This window comes from Aedes albopictus, chromosome 2, assembly GCF_035046485.1.
Source record: "Aedes albopictus strain Foshan chromosome 2, AalbF5, whole genome shotgun sequence".
Classification (NCBI taxonomy): domain Eukaryota; kingdom Metazoa; phylum Arthropoda; class Insecta; order Diptera; family Culicidae; genus Aedes; species Aedes albopictus.
This window is the reverse complement of record NC_085137.1, coordinates 498,585,018-498,605,697: the sequence shown is the minus strand read 5'-3', so window position 1 is coordinate 498,605,697 and position 20,680 is coordinate 498,585,018. Positions and strand designations below refer to the sequence as shown.

The window sequence follows — 20,680 nt, the reverse complement described above, 5'->3', positions numbered from 1 at the left end:
TAACACACTGATATGGCTTGCGTCAACTGTTCATCATGTTACCTAAATAGCCGTGATACCTCAATCGCATGCACGGGTTTGCTTTCACTTTCGGCTCGGAACCGGTTGCGGAACACTACTGATAATCTCTTAAATTATCTGAGCCTATTTGCTTGCAAACGTTTGTTAGGTTCAAGGATCGGTATATTCGCCTCACTCCATTCATATTCACTCCTCTTTGCTGAAGCGAATCGAGGAAGATGCAGCAAACGGATCGTCGTGATCAAACACGCAACCCCATCACCAGTGGGAAGCGATGAGCCATCTGCTTGACATGAATATTCGTTGCCATTCGTCGCAGTTTGGATCGCAAGCGAATGAATGAATGGCGAATGGTGAAGAATACTGGTGAGCGATCGAAGCGGCTATTATCATAAGTAGAAGAGAATTTCTGCATGTAATGCATACATTTTTACTGTATTGTTGATGAAATGCTAGATTAGCAAAGAAAATAATTCGAAAACATCAAAAATTCGTATGCACAATATCAATCGCATCACTCACGAATCGCATTTGCTTGCGATGCGAATGTGGACGAATGAATAATTTCCAAGTGTGGCTTCCCACCGTTCGCCGGAGTTTGCTGTCGTCGCTGACAAGCACACACACGAACTCAAGCGACAACCGTTTGCTGCTGACTGTCTTCGAATGGGGAAGAAGATAAAAAGTGGAAATCAGGAACCCTGGTTAGGTTATCAAAAAAAGCCGCGCTTTGCTATGTCGCATGCATGGGTTTGGTACAATTTTATATTCAGCCGCTTTCGAAGGGAAACCCGGAACTAGTTCCGGAACTACTGACAGTCCATAATGTGGTCTTAGCATAAAAGGTCATCAAATTGTCGGAAAATCTGTGATTTGATGTGCCGCATGTAAAAACTATGTCAAATTTTATATACGGCCACTTCCGGCGGAACTCCCGAAACCGGTTCCACAACACTACTGGCTCAGATATGGTCTGAGTCTATTTTATGCCAACCTTTCATTATCACAAAAGCCGCGCTTTGATATGTCACATGCGTGGATTTGGTTCACTTTGATATTTGGCCACTTTCGGCAAGACACCCGGAGCCGGTTCCGGAACAAAACCAGTTCAGATATGGTCTGGGACTGTTTTCTTGCTAACTGTTCATCAGGTTATCGAAATTGCCGCAGTTTGATGTGTCGCATGCATGGGTTTGGATTACTTTTTTATTTGACCACTCCCAGCGGATCATCCGGAACCGGTTCTGAAACTCTACCGGTTCAGATATGGTCTGAGTCTTTTTTAATGCCAACCTGTCATTGGGTTATAAAAAAGTCGCGCTTTGATATGTCGCATGCCTGGATTTGGTTCACTTTTATGTTTGGCCACTTCCGGCGGGACATCCGGAACCGGTTCCAGAACACAACCGGTTCAGATATGGTCTGAGACTGTTTTCTTGCTAACTGTTCATCAGGTTATCGAAATTGCCGCAATTTGATGTGTCGCATGCATGGCTTTAGTTCACTTTTATATTTGGCCACTTCCGGCGGGACATCCGGAACCGGTTCCGGAACACTACCGGTTCAGATATGGTCTGAGACTGTTTTCCTGCTAAACGTTCATCAGGTTATCCAAAATGCCACAGTTTGATGTGTCGCATGTATGTGTTTGTTACATCTTTATGTATGGCCCCTTCCAAGGGTACTGGTCCGGAACACCTAAATGGCCATAACTCCGGAACGGCTAGACCGATTCGAACCATTTTCAATAGGAAACAATGGGACCGGATTCCGCGTCGAATGACCCATTGGTCATTAAAATCGGTTGAGGTTTACTGCCAAAAAGTGATGTGAGTTTTTTTGTACACATACACACACACATACACACACACATACACACACACATACACACACACATACACACACACATACACACACACATACACACACACAGACATCACCTCAATTCGTCGAGCTGAGTTGATTGGTATATGTGAGTCGACACTCCGGGCCTTCTATCAAAAAGTCATTTTTGGAGTGAACATATAGCCTTTCCAGTACACTTAGTGTACGAGAAAGGCAAAAATCCAATAACATTATATTTGGATTTCAAAGAAAATAATATTTCAAAAATACTTCGGAAATTTCTCTAGCATTCTTTCTAGGATTTTCTCTGAACTTCACAACGGATTCTTTCAGAAAATTTGTATGCATTGCTTCAGTAAATCCACGATGAATTCCTTCAGAAATCCTTCTAGATATTAATTCCAAAATTCATCCGAGGATGCATTTGAAAACCATTAAGAAGTTTCTAACGAAAGTCTTCCGTTTTTTTAAACTTCCAAAATTCCCTTCAGAATTTATTATGGCAATTCCTCTAGATTTTTTATGAGAATTTCCCCAGGAATGCCTATACGGATTTTCTCAAAGATCTTTTCCAAGGAAATATTCGGAAATGTTTTGCTGTAATTACGTGAGATATTTTCTAGAAATTTCTGGAGCACAAATCCCTTTCTCTAGAATTTTTACATTGGTTGCTGAACAAAAAAATCGATAAATTTCTCCAGAATTTTCTTTACGGATTTTCTGAATCTTTGTCGCGGGATTGCTCTAAAAATTCTTTTAAACATTGATTGTAAAATAACTCCATGAATTCTATAAAAAAATATCTTCAGAGATCCCTTCGGAAAAACTTTCGGCGTTTTCAGAAAATCGTCCAATAGCAACAGCAGGTCTTCCAGAGAATTCTTTGGAAATTTTTCCAAGTAGGTTCCTTTACGGATTCTTTCTGGAAGATCAGTGTTATGTCATAAGTCAGTGTTTAGAAGTTCTTGTCCGAAATTCTTTCAGACTTCTAAAATAAAAAAATCCAGGAATCTTTCGTTTTGAAAACTTTCATCAATTTCTTCCGAAAATAATCACTGAATTCCACTATAAAACTCTGTTTTCTCAATATGTATTTCAGAAATTATTCCGAGAAGTTATATAAAAAATCTTTCTCAATAAAAACATCCAGGAATTCATTCAAGAGTTCTTTTAGAAATTGATTTATCCCACTTGAGATTTCTTCAGAAATTTCTTCAAGGATGTCATTAGAAAATGTTTTAGCATTTTTTTTATAAATTTCTCCATCGATTGCTTCAGAAATATTCCAGGGATATCTGAAGAGATTTTTTCACGGTTTCATTCGAAAACTCTTCAAACGGTTTCTTAATATACTCCCCCAGAAATTCGTTCCGAAATTTCTTCTGAGATTTGAGAGATTTCACCGAAAATTTCCAAAGGAATGTTTCCAGGAATTTCTTAAGTAATTGCACCAAAGACTCTTACATGATTTTTTCCAATGATTTTTGAAATTTGTTCAGAAATTTCGTTGAGACATTTCTCCTAAAAATTTTTAACGAATATCTCAAGAAATTATTTTCAGGAATTTCAGGGATTTCTATGAAGTTTTTTCAGGTATATCTCTGAGAGTTGGTTCAGAAAGCTTTCCTTTATATTATTCAGGAATTTTACATGAATTTCTTCAAATTTTATCCAGTGATCGTGTAAAGAATTCCTCCAAAGATTTATAAAGGCATACTACTAGATATTTCTTCAAACATTCCCGACTAGAAAATTATATCAAGATTATATCATACTGTGTTATGATGTTATAATATTTTTCAATAACTTATTATGTTATAAACTAGATACAGGATGATGGTAAAATAACTACCACACTGGTCTCATCAAGATAATAACTCATTTTATTATGATCAGATCAAAATTATAACAGAATGTGATATGAATATTAGCTACAGGGTTCCTAGTTTCGAACAAAATGTGATACAATTTTGTAATATTTTTGTTCAAATGTCGATGAATCAAAAGTAAATTATATTACAATGAGATGCAAAAAAAAAACATTTATAACATTATGCGGTATATTTAAGATATAATATTGAAAAAAAGCCAAGAATGTTGAACATAATTATATCATAATAAGTTATAAATATCATGTTTTTTTTCTTTTTTTTATCTGTATGGTTTGTTATAATTATGTTATATTTTTGATAGAATTTTTTAGTTCCTTCAGAAATGCATTTAAAAATGTTCCACAAATCCATTTAGAAATTTCTCCCAGTATTGACTCGGAATTTTTCTCATGGACTCCATCAGGGCTATATTGAAAGATTTTGAAGTGTTTCCTTTAAAATCCCTACAGAATTCTTTTAAAAGCTCTTCCAGTATTTTTGTGCAATTTCTGGGAAGGCTTCCGAAAAAAAATTGAATAATATCTTGTAGAAATCTCTGAAGAAATTCCAGTAGAAGGATTTCTTAAACGAATCATTTTTGGATTTTTATGTATGAATTCCTGAGGGCATTTCTCAAGCATTTCTTGGAAGAAGCCTTGGAAGCATTTTCAAAAGAATCTCTGTGAGATTTTTTCAAGGAATTTTATAGGAATATCTGGTATATTCCATGGAAAGACTTTTGAAGAATCCTATCCTAAAATTCCATAAGGCATGGTACAAAAATAACGTAACGCTAGAATCGGCGATTTCAGACTCCCCCTCCCCTTTGTAACGCTTTTTGTATGGAAACCAAAAATATTTTGTATGTCTTGTAACGCTAAGCTGGACTCCCCCCTCCCTCTATAGCGTTACGTAATTTTTGTACGATGCCTAAGAAAACTCTTCAAGTCTAAAAAGTTTCTGGAGATATTTTTAAAAGGAATTTAAGACGGAAGTTTTGAAGAAATTTACAATACAGTTCATGAAAATTTTACAGATATTCTTGAATGAATATCTAGTAGAATAATTGAAGAAATCCCCGGGAAATTTTTGAAAAAAAAAATCCCAGGAGGCATTTATGGAATATGTCCTGAAGAAAGTTTTTGAAAATCTCCTCAAGTAACTCTTGGTGTAATACCTAGAAAAGTTTATAGAGTAATTTAAGGATTTTTTCGGAAAATTCATGCGGAATTCCTTTGATAAAGTTATTGATGGTGTTCAGTCTTCACTGACTTGACGGGTTTTTATTGGGGATTTTTTCTCAGTGCACCCGATTGCTGCGATTGTAATTTGTCATCCCTAGCAGCACAACAGGGTGTAACGTTCTAGGGTGTAACGGTAGGGAGGTAGCAATGCTACCAACATTAGAGAAGAAAAGCGAGAGTGGTTTCCCGCGCAAGGCGGAAGAGACGAAGATTTTTTCATCAATCATTCATTGTACTGTGCTAGGTCGCGGCGTACAGACGCGAAAGTTTTTTGTTAAGTTGATTTTTCGTTAATAAAAAGCAGTGTAAAAAGTGCCAAAAGTGTTTTCCTTTCCACCGGAAGAAATGAAAAAGTATTTCCAGTGAAAGCTGTCCGCCGATTAAGTGTCCACCTCGATTTCGTGTCGGCATCCAACGGATAAGCGACAGATGGGTTTTCTTGATGTATTCCTGGAGTGTACTATACATATATTTCAGACGGGATTCCTGAAGACTATTCTGTAAAGATGCCTAGAAAATAAGAAGACTCCTGAACAAACAACTGATGGACTTCTTGAAGATGGAAATGAAAGTATTGAAGAAAGATTTTTTTGAATTTTAACCAATGGAAGAACTTCTGAAACAATCACTGGCGGAGTTTCAAAAGATGCCCATGGAAATTCTTGGAGAAATTTTGGTGGGAATATATGAAGGTTGCCCTGGAGCAATGTCCTAAAGTATCTCTGGAAGAATTTCTGAAAAAAAAACAATCGAAAAGCTTCTTAAGAAAATCTTTCTAAATTTTTAGATCGTATTCATGGAGTCGTTTCTTAAGGCATCCATGAAGCAATTTTGGAAGGAATCCATAAAAGATTTCTAAAAGAAAATCTTGAAAAAAATCATGGAGCAATCTCATATAGTTTCTTAAGAAATCTCCGAAGAAACTTCTAAAAGAATCTTTGGAATAATATCTGAAGATATCTTTGAAAGAATTGGGGAATAATTTTAATGAAATTCTCATGGGAATGCCTGAACGTATTCTGACCTTTTGATTTTCTAAAGACATCACAGAAAGCATTTTTGAAACCATACATGATTTCCTGGAAGTCTTCTCGTACGAATTTCTGAATGAAACTATGGAGGAATTTCTGAGATGATCCATGGCAGTTTCTCTCGATATTTGTGGAGGTTCCTCTGAAGGAAAATTTGGAGAAATTTCTGAAGCATGTAAGATTTAAAAATAATGTTAAAAAAATGTTCATAGAAATTTAAGAAGATTTTCTAAAAAAGCACTACATGGAAAGGAGATTGCTCCAATTGGAATCCAAGAAAGATTTTATAAATGGGTTGTAACTTAATGCTCCTGGTGTAATCTCTAGATTTTTTTTTTGAGAAATTCTCAAGGAAAATATGATTTTCTAGAGAAATCGCTGCATGAATTGTCAGTGAAATCTCTCCGTAGAAATTTTTGGCTTAGTTTCTTAAAAATTCTATGGAAGATTTCCAGAAAAGCTAGAAAAAAATCTGTAGGAATACCTGGAGAACTTTCTACAGGAATCCATAGTGAATTTTCTGAAAATATCCATGGAAGGTGTTCCAAATGTATCCTTCGACAGTTTCTGGAGAAATCTCTTGAAGAATTATTGGAGCAATATCGGAAGAATTGCTGAAGAAATTCATAGAGGAACTTTTGAAAAAATCTGCTTTCTAAAATATTCTTTAGTAAAATTTCAAAGCAATAGGTAGTGAAAAATCTAAATTGATCCCTGTAAAAAAACCAAAGAAGAACTATATGGTGAAAATTTCAGAAAACAGATACATATAAATAGTGTTTTTGAATACATTTTTGAAGAACTTCCGTGTTTTGAAAGAATCACTGATATATTTATTTTAATTGGAGGGATTTCTACAAAAAAATCCTTGGATGCAGTTCCTCCCGAGCAGAGGAAAATATCAAAATAATAACATCGGAATCACAAAACCTGTTTTTATATCTCGGTTTGTTATTATTAACTTATTAAGTCATCACCGTTCCATAACATGTTCTGTTGGGCAATCTTATTTTGTTATGATCGTGCTCTTGGTATATTTTCTTTAAATTACATTTCAATAACATGTTTTGTTTCGTTGTACACAGCATTCCGTGAGGAACTGTAAGAGAAAATATTATTTTGTCATTAGTTCCTCTTCTTACTGACATTACGTTTTAACTGTGACAGTGCCAACTTATCAGCCTTTTTGTTTTATATGCACTTTGAAAAGTATACCTGTTTTTTGTCCCAGTTTCAGTAAGATATGAATACGAAAATAGAAAGTGTAATAGAGTGTTAGGTATTTTATGAAACATTTTGGATCAACTGGTGGAATTCAACGACGAACAACACATTTTCGACAAAAATGTAAAAAAAAATAAGTCATCAAGAACTACATTGATTATTTTTAGACATTTTATTTTTATTGATTTCACTGCATCGAGCCCACTTAGATTCACTTGGATAAATGTGTCAATAAATGAGGTAATAATGTAAATAAATCTTATAAACAATGAACCACCTAATAAAGGGTTTCAAAACGACGGTAGTTTTTCATCGTATGTTGTTTGGAAAATAAACGAAAACTATTGTTTCTCTCTGTTTTCGACAATAAACCGTTTGCGACAACAATAGCGTCCCAATTATGAATGAAAAATTTAACAATAGATCCTATTGTTGCGTATCCCATTGAATGCATATGGGACTTTGGAGGAGTTCCTATCCGAATCAGAAAATAAGCAAATTTTGTTTTCGGATTGTTATCAATAACGCATTCATATCAAAATTTGTTATTGAAATATTTCAAAAATTCGCTATTATGAAGTTGTTATTGAAACTAACAAAACATGTTACTACACAGGTCTTCCAGGAACATTTTTTTGTTATAATTTTTGTTATTTTGCCGCTAATGAAATACAAGTTTATAACAGGATGTGTTATGTAAATAACATGAAAAGAACTCTTTCCGCTACTCAGTTATTTTTCCTAAATAACACATTTTATTATGCTGTTGCTATTTCCTTCTGCTCGGGCTATATCGCAGATTCTTTTGTACGTGTAATGTCACAACAAATGTGAAAACTCCAATATGAAGACGCAAAAAATTCAGAGGCGGTTTTCTTCTCAAGGGAATTTTTAACGTTTATCAACAATATATGAATGCTTGAAAAGTCTTCCAAACATCGGTACTTTTCGAACGTTGAAAAAAGTTATGATGCAATGATACTTTATGGATCTTTCTAAAAAAATGTATTTTTTTTTCATCAATGGCATTTAATTTTATTTTTGAAATTCAAAGATTTTCTACTTCTGTTCTCACGATAGGGGAAATTACCTATTCTCGGCCGTTTTGTTCTCTTCGTCTTTGGGGGTTTTTTGAAACCTATTGAACTCAAAGTTGGTCTCAAATCATTCCCAACTAAGCTAAATTATATGGCCAAGTTTCAGGCAATTTGGCTGACAAAAAACCCCCATGACGAAGAGAACAAACCTGCCGTAATACCCATTGTCACCCTATCTATATTTAAATATATTAGAGCCTATTTGGATTAAATGAAAAACACATTTAATAATGTTTGTATGGTATTATAAATTTGACTTATTTTCCTCTATATGGGTTTGCACCCATCAAACCGGTAAAACTTAATTCGTCGTGAGATAATATTTTATATTATAACATCGTATCAAGTATCAATATATTGTTGATAAACGTTAAAAATGTCATTAAATTCTAATCATTGGTTTCCGAGATATGACAGTCCATAACTTTGTCTAAAAAATCGTGTTTTACGAGAACGGCTCTAAACTCGCGAAATATCAACGAATCGAGCTCAAATTTGATCCAATTTTGCACATGCAGTATGTTGATAAAAAGTTAAAATTTGAAAATTATTGATGCAATTTATGAAAAACTATAGCATGTTGAAGTTTTTGTGAGAGAAAATAAGTTGCCTATCCCAAGCATTTTGACCAGCCCCTGTAGATTCAAGGTATTGATATCTCTGAACAAGGTATTTTGTAAAAATATTTTTTGCAATTTCTCATCGTAATAGGCTGTTTTACCTCACACAAATCTGACAGGAAAAGGCCTACTTTCCCACTCCAAATTAACAGTGCTGTAATGGTTCATTACAGCACTGATTTGCGTTGCGTAATGAGCCATAACAGCACGGCAAAAGGTTATTGCAACCATAACAAATTGCAAATGCTCCATAGAAAATCAAAAAGTGCTCCATAAAGAATGAACATATGTTCCATGAAAATGTGCAATGTTACCCATAAATAATTGAAAACATACCATACTTTATGAAAAATGTACCGATGAAACATAAAATTTTCTCATTAAAAGTGAAATTTTGCACCAATAAATAATACTGAAATGCTCCATAATAATATACAAAAGCTCCATAGAAAAATGCAAACGCTCCATAAAAAAATTAAATTGTACTCATAGAAAATTGAATATTGCTCCATAAAACAAAAATAATTGCACCGTAAAAAATTTAATTTTTTTATGGTGCAAATTATTTTTTCTATGGAACAATATTCAATTTTCTATGGGTACAATTTTAATTTTCTACGGAGCATTTGCATTTTTCTATGGAGCATTTGTATTTCATTATGGAGCATTTCAGTATTATTTATTGGTGCAAAATTTCATTTTTAATGAGAAAATTTTATGTTTTACCGATTCATTTTTCATAAAGTATGGAACGTTTTCAAATATTTATGGGCAACATTGCACATTTTCATGGAACATATGCTCATTCTATATGGAGCGCTTTTTGATTTTCTATGGAGCGTTTCTATTTGTTTATGGGTGCAATAAATAGGCTGCCATTACAGCACTGTTTTCAGTTTTGGTCAACTTCTTGATGCTTTCTGGTCGCAGTTTTGGAAAATTGTGACAACTGCACAGTATAACCTGTTATGATCAGATTTTCTTAAACATGGCTATGAACATCAGTGTGCAGTTTGATGAAAACGTTTTGTTAAAAACTATCCTCAAGGGTAATTTATGAAATTGCAAAAAACGTTGCACGCAACTCGGTGCAGAACTTGATTTTTCCAGCACTCGTCGTAATTATCCAACTCGGCAAGCCTCGTTGGAATGTACGACTCGTGCTGTAAAAATCTTCATTCTGCACCTTGTTGCGTAAACTACTATTTTAGGACTCATTTCAATTTTCCTTAAAATGTTGTCCCTCCTTCCCCCTTTCTCAAGCTATCTACCCGGGTAGAGCTTAATGGCAAAAGAATGGCAAATTTTACCATTAAAACAAAATGTTTGAATGGCAAAATGTGTTATTTGTTTGTTTGAAATAAGAGTTAAAATAACGAAAATAATAACAAAATTTTGGTAGCAGAAAAACTTAAAAATGCCATTGTAATAACAAAGTAACGGTAAAGCATTCGGATTAAATTGAAGAACAAAATAAGTTATTATTGAGATATTGATAACAAAATAAGACCCAAATTAACTGTTATCGGTGAATAACAAAATATGAAATTCTTGAGTTATTGATAACAAAATAAGAACAAATTTAGCTGTTTATGTGGCGATCAAAATAATGGTAGGTTTAGTTGTTCAAATTCAATTTTAAAATAATGGTAGATTCAGTTATTATTTTAAAGTAGCAGAAAAAAGTAAAATGAGCTATTTCTATTAATTGTTTGAGTTCTAAATTAACATAAATTGATGTGCATCATATAGAATCCATTGCGAATCAAACACACAGCTGAGAATTCGGATTTGTTTACTTTTGCGAGATACGTCGAATTGAAAAGTTATGCTTGAAATATACAATATGATAGTTAATGGTATATTAAGAGTAAAATATGTTATGGTGCCTAATGTTTATAAATAATTTCTCACAATATCAAAATACTGGCAAATTCAGCTAGGAATGTAAATTATGTTATTGTTTTGATATTTTATACAATTAATTATAAAAGGTGCTAAATTGCAAGTTTTACCATGATAGTAATTTTTGTTATTGATGTGTTATTTAGCATTATTCATGAATAACATATCACTGACAAGATTTGCTATGATTGTATATTTTGCTATTGATTTGGCATTTTAAGTTTTTCATAATAACAGACGAATGCCAAAACGAGATATGATGGCAAAACCAGTTATTATTTTGTCCTTTGTTTGCCATTAGCCTCTACCCGGGATAGCCCTGTACATTACACATAATGCCTCACCTTGGTATTTTGTCGTATGAATCCCATGAGGTCAAGCAATTGTAGGATGAGTAGCGACTGGTTGCGGCCATAATCCTGTGCGAAGCGAGCAAACACCCTCCCTTTCCAGCAGCAGCAGTTAGTAAGTGCTTTCGAGTTTACACTTGAACTTCACTTTACACCACACACAGCTTTCCACTTCACTTCACTCCACTGAAATTCCAATGAATGATGATGATGATGCAGCACTCGAACCGACAGCTACTGGTTTTAGTGTGTGCAATAACATTTTAATTGCCATTCTGATGGGCCATCTATTGGGTCAACATCGCCCGCCGCTGCACACGTGTTTGTTGCCGTTGCGCTTGTTATCACTTCGGTCATCACTGCCATCAGCGAGCATTACCATTACCATCATTAGCGGGATTAGAATATGCAATGACACCATCGAAAACCACTTTCCATCACCGCACACTAATCCATTTCGGCGAACTGTTGTTTCACTGCTCTCGGAATCGATCGATAGTAATTCTGGTGCTCAACCACTGCACTCGATTTTTTTTTGGGGTTGGGGATTGAGATCTATTGCTTTCAGATTGCGTCGGAAATCACAATTGGGATTGCTCTGCTCAAAACTGATATCAACGGAAATTCACTTTTAAAACACCGATTTTTTATTGGGCACTTGCATTGGTCACACCGGAATTGGTTCACTAGGCTACACTACTACGTGTATGTGAGTGAAATCGTCACACCTAAATCACGCGTCACGCGTCGTCCCGTCACCCGGCATTTTTTTCTTGTATCCCGTTAGTTTTTCCTCTCTTTGTTTCAATTCCTCCACGAAACGGACAAGCTGTAAAGGATTTTTTGGTCCTGACGCGGTAACGGTCTCGAGTTGACTGAGACATTTCGTCCCGTCGCGAAGAGAAGAACGTGGCGCGCGCGTGGAATGCCGAATTTGAGTCAACGTTACTCTGGCTTGGGTTTGGGGGTTTTGGGGGGTCGAACCGGCGTGGTGCTGCTGTGAAGGGGGTGCCGGAAAGTTCTATCAAGGGGGAGATAAACATATCCTTTTCGGATGGGCACAGCATGGCACGTGGAACTGAGAGAGTGAGACGATGATGTTTTGATGTTCTCTCACGCCGGTTGTTCAAGGGTGGAGAGAGTGCTTTTGAAGTGTTCGAATGGTAGCGAAGCTTTTCACCTTGGTAGCAGGAAAGGCAATTCAAGCTTCAGTGGTGCATTGTTTCAGTGATGCCAGATATATGGATGTTTATTTCAGGTTTTTTTTTAAATTATCGTACAAACTGTAACGAACGTTCTCAGAATTTGATGATTTTTTTAAGGTTCACATATACAGGGTGTTAGTTTCGTGAGTACAAACTTTTTAAGGGGTGATAGAGGACCATAAATGGTGAAAAAAAATTGATCTATGCATATGGTTAAATCTAAACCGTTACGTGGTTATTGTACTATGATTTTGATTATTATTGACTTAAAAGTGGCTATAACTTTAAAATGGTCAAACTTATCGCAGTATTTTTTTTTACCAATATTCGAAAGATTATTGAATTTTCTATCAAATGACATCTTTGAATCGATTGTTTTTGTTAAATAACTAAGTTTTTGGGAGAAAATAGCTCAAAAGTAGTGTGTTTCAATCTGTTTTTGTCAACTATCTTTGAAAAATTGCGTAATAAATTAAAATTCTTTCTTAGGCAAAGTTGTGGCCCCTGTTCCATTCTACAATTCTTTAACACCAAACTTCTAGCTCTTATAATTTTCTTGCAATTTCAAATTAAATGTGCGGCACACTGCGCAAAAAAGTTCTTATAGACTATTCCAGAAATTAGGGTAAATGTACCAATAGTGGTGCTATTAGTAGCTCCTTGTAGAAAAATAATTGAATAATATTGATAACACCACAAAATAAAAAGTCTGAAAACGTTAATCGGTAGTTTTTCATCAAAATTTGCTAGGAAAAATGTAAAAACCATTGTTTCTTTCAGTTTTTGCTAATAAATCACTTGCACCAACTATAGGTACACGGTTCCTATTATTAACATTGGTTCCTATAGTGGCGCATCCCATTGAATTCTTATGGGACCCACCACTATAGGAACACTACCTCCACTATAGGTGCAAAGGAGCAAAAAAATTAAGGAAAATAATTGTTTTTAATAGGTTTTTCGGCAAATCCTGAACACAAAACTGAATTAATGTTATTAATGAGTTATGATGCATCTATTAAAAATGTCATTTGCAAGCTTTTTGATCGAAATAGTGCTAAATTGGCTATACCACCACTATTGGTACTACCTCCACTAAGGGAGCTTTTACCCTATAAGCACAACTTTGCCACCCATCCATTTAGGAATGAATGCAAGAATCATCATCATTTTCTCACAAATCCTGCTCTAATTATTTGATTTTAATATTCAAATACCGGCTGTAAGTTGCAGAGTATTCCTTAATGGTACCTCAAAAACGTTTTGCACAAATTGCACTATTTTTGAAAAACCTTGTTTAACAATTTTTCTTCCATGTAAAAATTTACACTAGAAAAAAATTTGAAAAAATAGATTCATGACAGTAAATACACATGTCTATCAGACAATCATTGGTTTAAGTTTCAAATATAGTCTCTTGGACCTTAAACTTCCACTCCAATTCAAAAATCGATGTATCCAATAGCTGTAACAAGTAGCGAAATTTATACTACAGCATGTGTAAAACTACTATTTAATTTAATCATAAGTAAAAGCAAAGCCTAAGCTTCACCATGCGTAGCATGAAATATTTTTATCGTCGTAGGAACATGTTTAGAGCTGAATTTTCAAGTTTTCTCAAAATTTTGAAGTGCCCGTAAGCACAGGCTAAATGTTATTTTTCAAAAAACATTAATCAAGTAACTCAAGAAACATGATGATGATGATTAACCTGGGCTTGTTAGGGGAATATCTGTAAATAAAAAGAAAATCTCGTTGAGTACTGTTCCTTTGAATTGCACTAAGAATTTGCATCCTTTGACAGATACGTATTTCGACCTCAACTGTAAGGTCGTCTTCAGTGTCTTGTACTTGACTCGACTCGACTGAAGGAACAGTACTTAACGAGATTTTTTTTTTTATTTCAAGAAACATGTTTTCGAACTGATCCTGTGAAAAAAAGGAAAAAATATTTTATAGTACATGAATTCAGCATAAGTATAAAAAAGTGGTTTGTGCAATGAGTTAAAAAGTTGATTTTTTGTAATGATATAAAAACAATTTGTCCATTTCTCACTCACGCCAGTATATGTAAAGTCTAGCTTTTGGAATAAAGTAAAACTTCCATTCGGCTGGTTAAGCCGCAAAAATCGATAATTAATTAATTTAATTATGTCATCGAGCAACGGACTCATGTTCCGTAACCGGTCGTTTGAGAACGTCGCGACCCGTTGGAAGCTTTCCGCTCACCACGCGATCTCTTCGACACAGTCGTCGATGAGAGGTGTGTGGACTTCCAACACACAAAAAACAATGCGCTCTCGCCTAGGCTTTACATATACAATATATGCGTAGTGTGGATGTACATCTCATTCCATCCGAAAGGGGTGCAATCTGTGGAAAAGATAACCTCGGAATTTTGTGTTGAACTTGAATTCAGGTTAGCAGCTACGTCTTCGAGTCTTCTCGTGGCGTAGCGGCAACGCGCCTGTCTAGAGAGTAGGAGTCGTGAGTTCGAGTCTCACCGAGAGGACGAGTAACTTTTTCGCAAATTTCACCTCAATTTGTCCATTTCTCACTCACGCCAGTATATGTAAAGTCTAGCTTTTGGAATAAAGTTAAACTTCCATTCGGCTGGTTAAGCCGCAAAAATCGATAATTAACTAATTTAATTATGTCACGTTTTTATGTATAAACTTGTTACATATATCGAAGAATATGCTTTCAATAAAAGTATAAAAATATAAACGTTTTTTTTCTTTATTAAAGAGGCCTTCAGTGTAATAATAAACGTAGTTGTTTGTTTGATGTTGAAGAACGAATTGTATAGTGAAATGAGGGCCACAATTTTGCCCAAGAATTTTTTTTTAATTTTTTACGCATTTTTCAAACATAATTGACAAAAAAACAAATTAAAACACACTACTTTTGAGCTATTTGCTCTAGAAAACTTAGTTATTTAACTAAACCAATCGATTCAAAGATACCATTCCATTGAATTCAATAATCTTTCGAATAAGGGTAAAAAAAATCTGCGATAAGTTTGATTATTTTCAAGTTATAGCCAGTTAAAGCAATAATAATCAAAAAACATGACAAGTTCAATAACCACGTAACGGTTGAGATTTGACCATATACGTAGAACATTTTTTTCACCATTTGTGGTCCTCTATCACCCTTTAAAAAGTTTGTACTCAGGAGTCAGGAACAACTGTATAACTGAATAACACCCTGTATATGAACAAAAGCTAAATTTAAAAAACTCAAGGTCGCCTTATTTTCCGGAAATCTCCAGTGTAAAAAAAATTTCACAGACACCACCTACTTTGAAAAATCATAACTCAAGAACGAAGCATCGTGAACACATATTTTTTGTGAAATCATAAGCAATTTTTTTCAGCAATTCAAAAGAAATACAAGAAACATGTTTTTTCACATAATTTTCTACTGCTGAGGAAAATCAATTGGAAAAGTCGGAAAACTATTAAAGAAGTCTGGAAAATTTGTCAAAAAAATCTTTTTGGGAGAGGGTTACATAAGCAATATTCTGTGAAATTTTCAAGATGTGGTTTTTCTCCGTTCCTGAGTTATGACCAATTTTGTGGAAATTGTCCGGATGATGATTTTCGACCGTCTTGATTATTTAGAATTTTCCAGAGAATATGCCAGAAATTCTTTAAGGGTTTTTTCATGATTTATATTTTTTCCCTGATTTTAATAGAAACAATTTTTTTTACAGAATTTACAAGAATTCTTTCAAAAAATCGTCCAGGTAATCGTTCTGAATCCATTCCATGTATTTTTTATTTTAATTTCTCCCAGGGATTTTTTAAGAGATTTTTTCAGAAATTCCCCCAGGAACTATTTTTGGTTTTTTTTTCAGAAATTTCTCTAAATATCCACCTTGAAAAGGAGTGATTTGCAGAAACTTATCCTGGGATTCTTTAGAAAATTTCTTCGAGGATTGCTACAGAAGCTCGGGTATGTATTTTTATAAACATTTTTGAAGGAATTCTTATACGAATATTATCAGAGTTTTCTCCAAGAGTTTTTCTTTGAAATCTCCCTGGAAGGCTTCTTCAAAAGGGTTCTATAACATTTACCCGAAAACCATTTACCCGAAAGACATTTACCCGAAAAGCAATTACCCGAATGTAACATATACCCGAATGACAAATACCCGAATGCGACATTTACCCGAACGCGACATTTACCCGAATGCGGCATTTCCCCGAATGCGACACTTACCCGAATAGTTTATTACTATGAACAAATTATGATTTTGTGAATAAACATCATTTATTTTGTTCAATTCAAAATGAACATATGTATTATTTTGTATTGTGAATCAGAAAAGCATTTTAAATATAAAGTTCCTCAAGAACCCATTTTATAAAATTTTCTCTGAAATTACCCGCGATAGGAATTCACAGAGCATATGCTTTAATGAAACTAATCACTGCAGCTTAATTTTGTTTTGTGTTAACGCTGTTAGCATTCACTCTAGATATTTACCCTTCTTTGATTCATAAGCTGTTCTTTTGATAAGTAAAGAACAGTTTATGATTTTAAAAAGGGGAAATCACTGTTTGTAGGCCAAATAGTCATTAGCTCAAAACAATTAGAAAACAGCCCTTGGAAAATCAACATATCATTAGAAAAACATTTTTGACAGAGAAGTTTGCAAATTGTTCACCATCAGAACATCCTATTATTGAAAGAAAGAAAAAATCTTAGATGTAGACTTGGAATCCATCACTCAAACATGTAAGCATGTAAGTGTAATTGAAAATGTACATCCTAACAATGATAGCTAAATAACAGCTTATTCAACCAAAACCTTAAAAAATAAGCTAATGAATGGCTTATTCGTCTATTGTACAGCAATAATGTTTGTTGGGCAGTTAGTAGTTCGAACGCCAACAAAATATACAGCAGTGCAACTCGAAAGAACAGCCTTTGAAGAGAAGAAAATAAAATCTTCGAAAGATAGGTAATAGTTTCCGGAACGCTGGCTTTCTCAGTCTTGGGTAAATCAAAACTGCAAGTTTTGCCTTTCCCTTGCCGTTTTGATTTACCCAAAACTGAGAAAGCCAGCATTGCAGCATGCTTACTGATAGACTCAATCAAAATAATGAGTTTATATGTCAAGTGAATCATAGCAGCCCAGCATACTAACACAGCAATCATTGTTATTAAGCCGAATAAATGATAGATCGATCGATTAGCAGGCCTCGAAAGAACATTCTATTGTTAAAAAAAGGGAAATATCGGATAAAGTTGCTAATTTGGCCACCTGTCAATTGTGAAAATCTTAACTTGAAAGAACAGCTTATTATTTAAAGAAGGACAAATCTCCTATGGAGTTAGTAGTTTGTCTGCAAGCAAACTATATAACATTCTAACTAGAAAAAGTAGCCTCTCATGAATAGAAGGAATAACTTCTATGGAGAAATTACCAGTTTAGACAGTACCAGCCGACCAACTCATCAACAGTTCACGGGTGGACAATGTAAATTCGAAAGAACAGCCGATTTTAAAAAAGAAGGCAAATCTTAGAAGAAGTGGAGAATACTTGCAGTATGGCTGCCAGTTTATGCCCGTGTATATAAGTAGCTCAAAGCAGCCTGTGTTAAAAAAATGTAATAGCTTGGTAATGAAAAAGTCATCACATTCAAATGTTCTTCAGTTATGCTAAAAACGTTTCCGCAAACCTTTCTTGTTCATGAAACACAACGTTGTTACAGAGTACCCCAAGTATTACCCTTTTCTAACTTACTGTTTCTTCAACTTTTAATAAGTTATCCACAGCGAGCGAGCATTTTTTGGGCGATCTCCTGATCGATTCGGATTGGCGTTCGGGCTAGTAGAATAACTAGCCACAGAAGTCCAATGTCGTGACTGTTCGTGTGACTAACATCTAGTTTGCCACGCCGCGTCAGTAGCGGTATTACAGCGCTACAGTAGCGGTATATTACAATAACAAAAGGTCCTCTACAAGATGGACACTTGAAAATAGTAAATTATTGCAATTAAAGTTATTGAAATAATTAAATACGAAATATGACTACAGCGCCATTGGAGTACTAGTGTATTTCTATTTTCGGGCTAATTGGTTGGAGCCGTAAAAGAACAGAATATTTGAAAAAAATCCTCTGATTAAAACAGCATTGTGACCGCCAGTTAATCCTGTATCAGATTGCTTGATGATCACTCAGTCTGATGATTATTAGGTCTAACCAAAGCCTGCTAAATGATAGCGGGCCATAACATATTTATTATTGACAAATTATATGGGGATCAAGTACACCATTTTTTTTTTAATTTTTCGGGTAAATGTCGTATTCGGGTAAATGTCGTATTCGGGTAAATGTCACATTCGGGTATTTGTCGCATTCGGGTATTTGTCGCATTCGGGTAAATGACGTTCGGGTAAATGTCATTCGGGTAAATGTCATTCGGGTAAATGGTTTTCGGGTAAATGTTATAGAACCCTTCAAAAGATATTAATTCTTTCTTCTCCATCTCCAGAGGTTCCTTCAGCTAATGCTCCATATGTTCAAAAATTATCTCAGGCATTTATTTTGAAATTACTCTAAGAATATTCTCAAGAGATTCTTCTGCAAGTTCTTGTGGGGGTTTCTCCAGAAGTTCCTCCGGGTATTTCTTCAGGGATTGATAAGGATTTATTCAGACCTTTCTTCAGGAATTCTTCAAGGCTTTTTTTTCGGAGATGCTTCAGCAATTTCCCCAGGGATCCACTCGAGAAAATTTTCCCGACCGGAGCCGGAATCGAAACCGCTGTCACCGGATTGGCGATCCATGGCCTTAACCACTAAGCTAACTGGAGATCCAATTTTCCAAGGATTTATTCTATGATTAGCTGTAGAAGGTTTTCCAGTTCTTGCAGATATTCTTGTAAAAGGTTATTACAAACCATTTTTTTTTATAGATTTCTTCCGTGGTTCTCTAAAGAAATCGACCATTTTTTTCAACAAAATCTCCTTCAAAAAGTTCTTCAAAACTTGTAAAAGAAATTCTTTTAAGAATTCCATCAGCGGTCTCCAAGAGATCTTTCCAGGATCCCTAAGGGATGCAGAAGTTCTGCACAAAATCCTCCAGGAATCCCACAGAAAATTATTGAGAGATTTCCTAAAGAACTCCACCAGAACCTTTGTTTGCAATTTCTGCTGAAATTTCTACTGAGATTTTTGAGAGATGATTGCTTTAGAAATTACAGACAAATAACTTCCACAGTGCTTTCACAAGTTTTTCATGACTTTTTTTTTCCAGAAAATAAGGAGGTATTTTAACCTTTTGGAGCCGATTTGTTTCGCGGCTGTCGACGCAACCTCGCTGGTGTCGAACACGTTTGTTATGCTCGGTTTCACCGCCGGGGTCATATATGACCCCTCCGGCTCCAAAGGGTTAAAGAGTACAGTATGCGGCATGAAAATATGCGAAAGTGTTTTTCAACTTCAAACCTCGTTCTCGTCCATTTGATGGTAACCAATCTATGTTTTAACGTTCCATGATCTCTAATAGGTTAGTTTTCTGACAAGTTAATAAAACAAATTCCCATTTTGGTCACTAGCCTTTACAGGGCGGCGCCTGACGCTGAAGACAATCAGAATTTTCAAACTGGAGAAAAGTACACAGGTCGCTAAATTTCGTATCTGATAAAACAAAATTTTTAATTTTCTCTACAATATCATCAAATATACATATGTACTTATTTCATCTAGTATGTGAAACTACATGGCTCTGGATCAGTGTGGTCTGGTTGTTCATCGAATTAAGGCTAATTTTTTTACTGTTATAGTCATTTTGTTTAATGACCATTGGGCAAGCAGTTTATTGATACCCGCATATTAGGCTTACATTATCACAAGTTGAACATCAAATATGTTCATTTTTATTTTGCAGTGCTAGAATATAGATATTGACTGATACACTGTCATGAAAAAATAATCATATATATACCATATTTAGCGTGTAACAGTGCCTTGAACTTTTCGCATTTTTTCCTGCCGCGCCCTGTATATTCAGAATTTTTTTTTCTTTTTTTATTCCTCCAGGAATAGCTTCAGAAATTGCTTCAGGATTTTTTTTTGCAATGGAATTCCTCTAGAAAATTTTCAAGAATTTCTTCCAGGAATCAACAAAGGTATCACCAGAAGTTTTATATGTGATTCCTATAGACAATCCTCAAATGATATCGTTAGAAATTCCTTCAGGGATTCTTCCAAGAATTATGCCAGTTATATTTTGTGTAATTCCTGAAAGAA

At 34.8% G+C, this 20,680-nt stretch overlaps 1 protein-coding gene and 1 non-coding gene across 5 annotated transcripts in view; one reads left to right on the top strand and one right to left on the bottom strand.

Annotated features, from left to right (window-relative positions):
• Nucleotides 1-20,680, bottom strand: part of LOC109408817 (potassium channel subfamily T member 2) — a 564,841-nt gene that overhangs the window by 315,776 nt on the left and 228,385 nt on the right. The window lies entirely within an intron of this gene.
• Nucleotides 14,855-14,925, top strand: Trnas-aga (transfer RNA serine (anticodon AGA)). Its single transcript has one exon. It is a non-coding gene; the product is annotated as a tRNA-Ser (tRNA).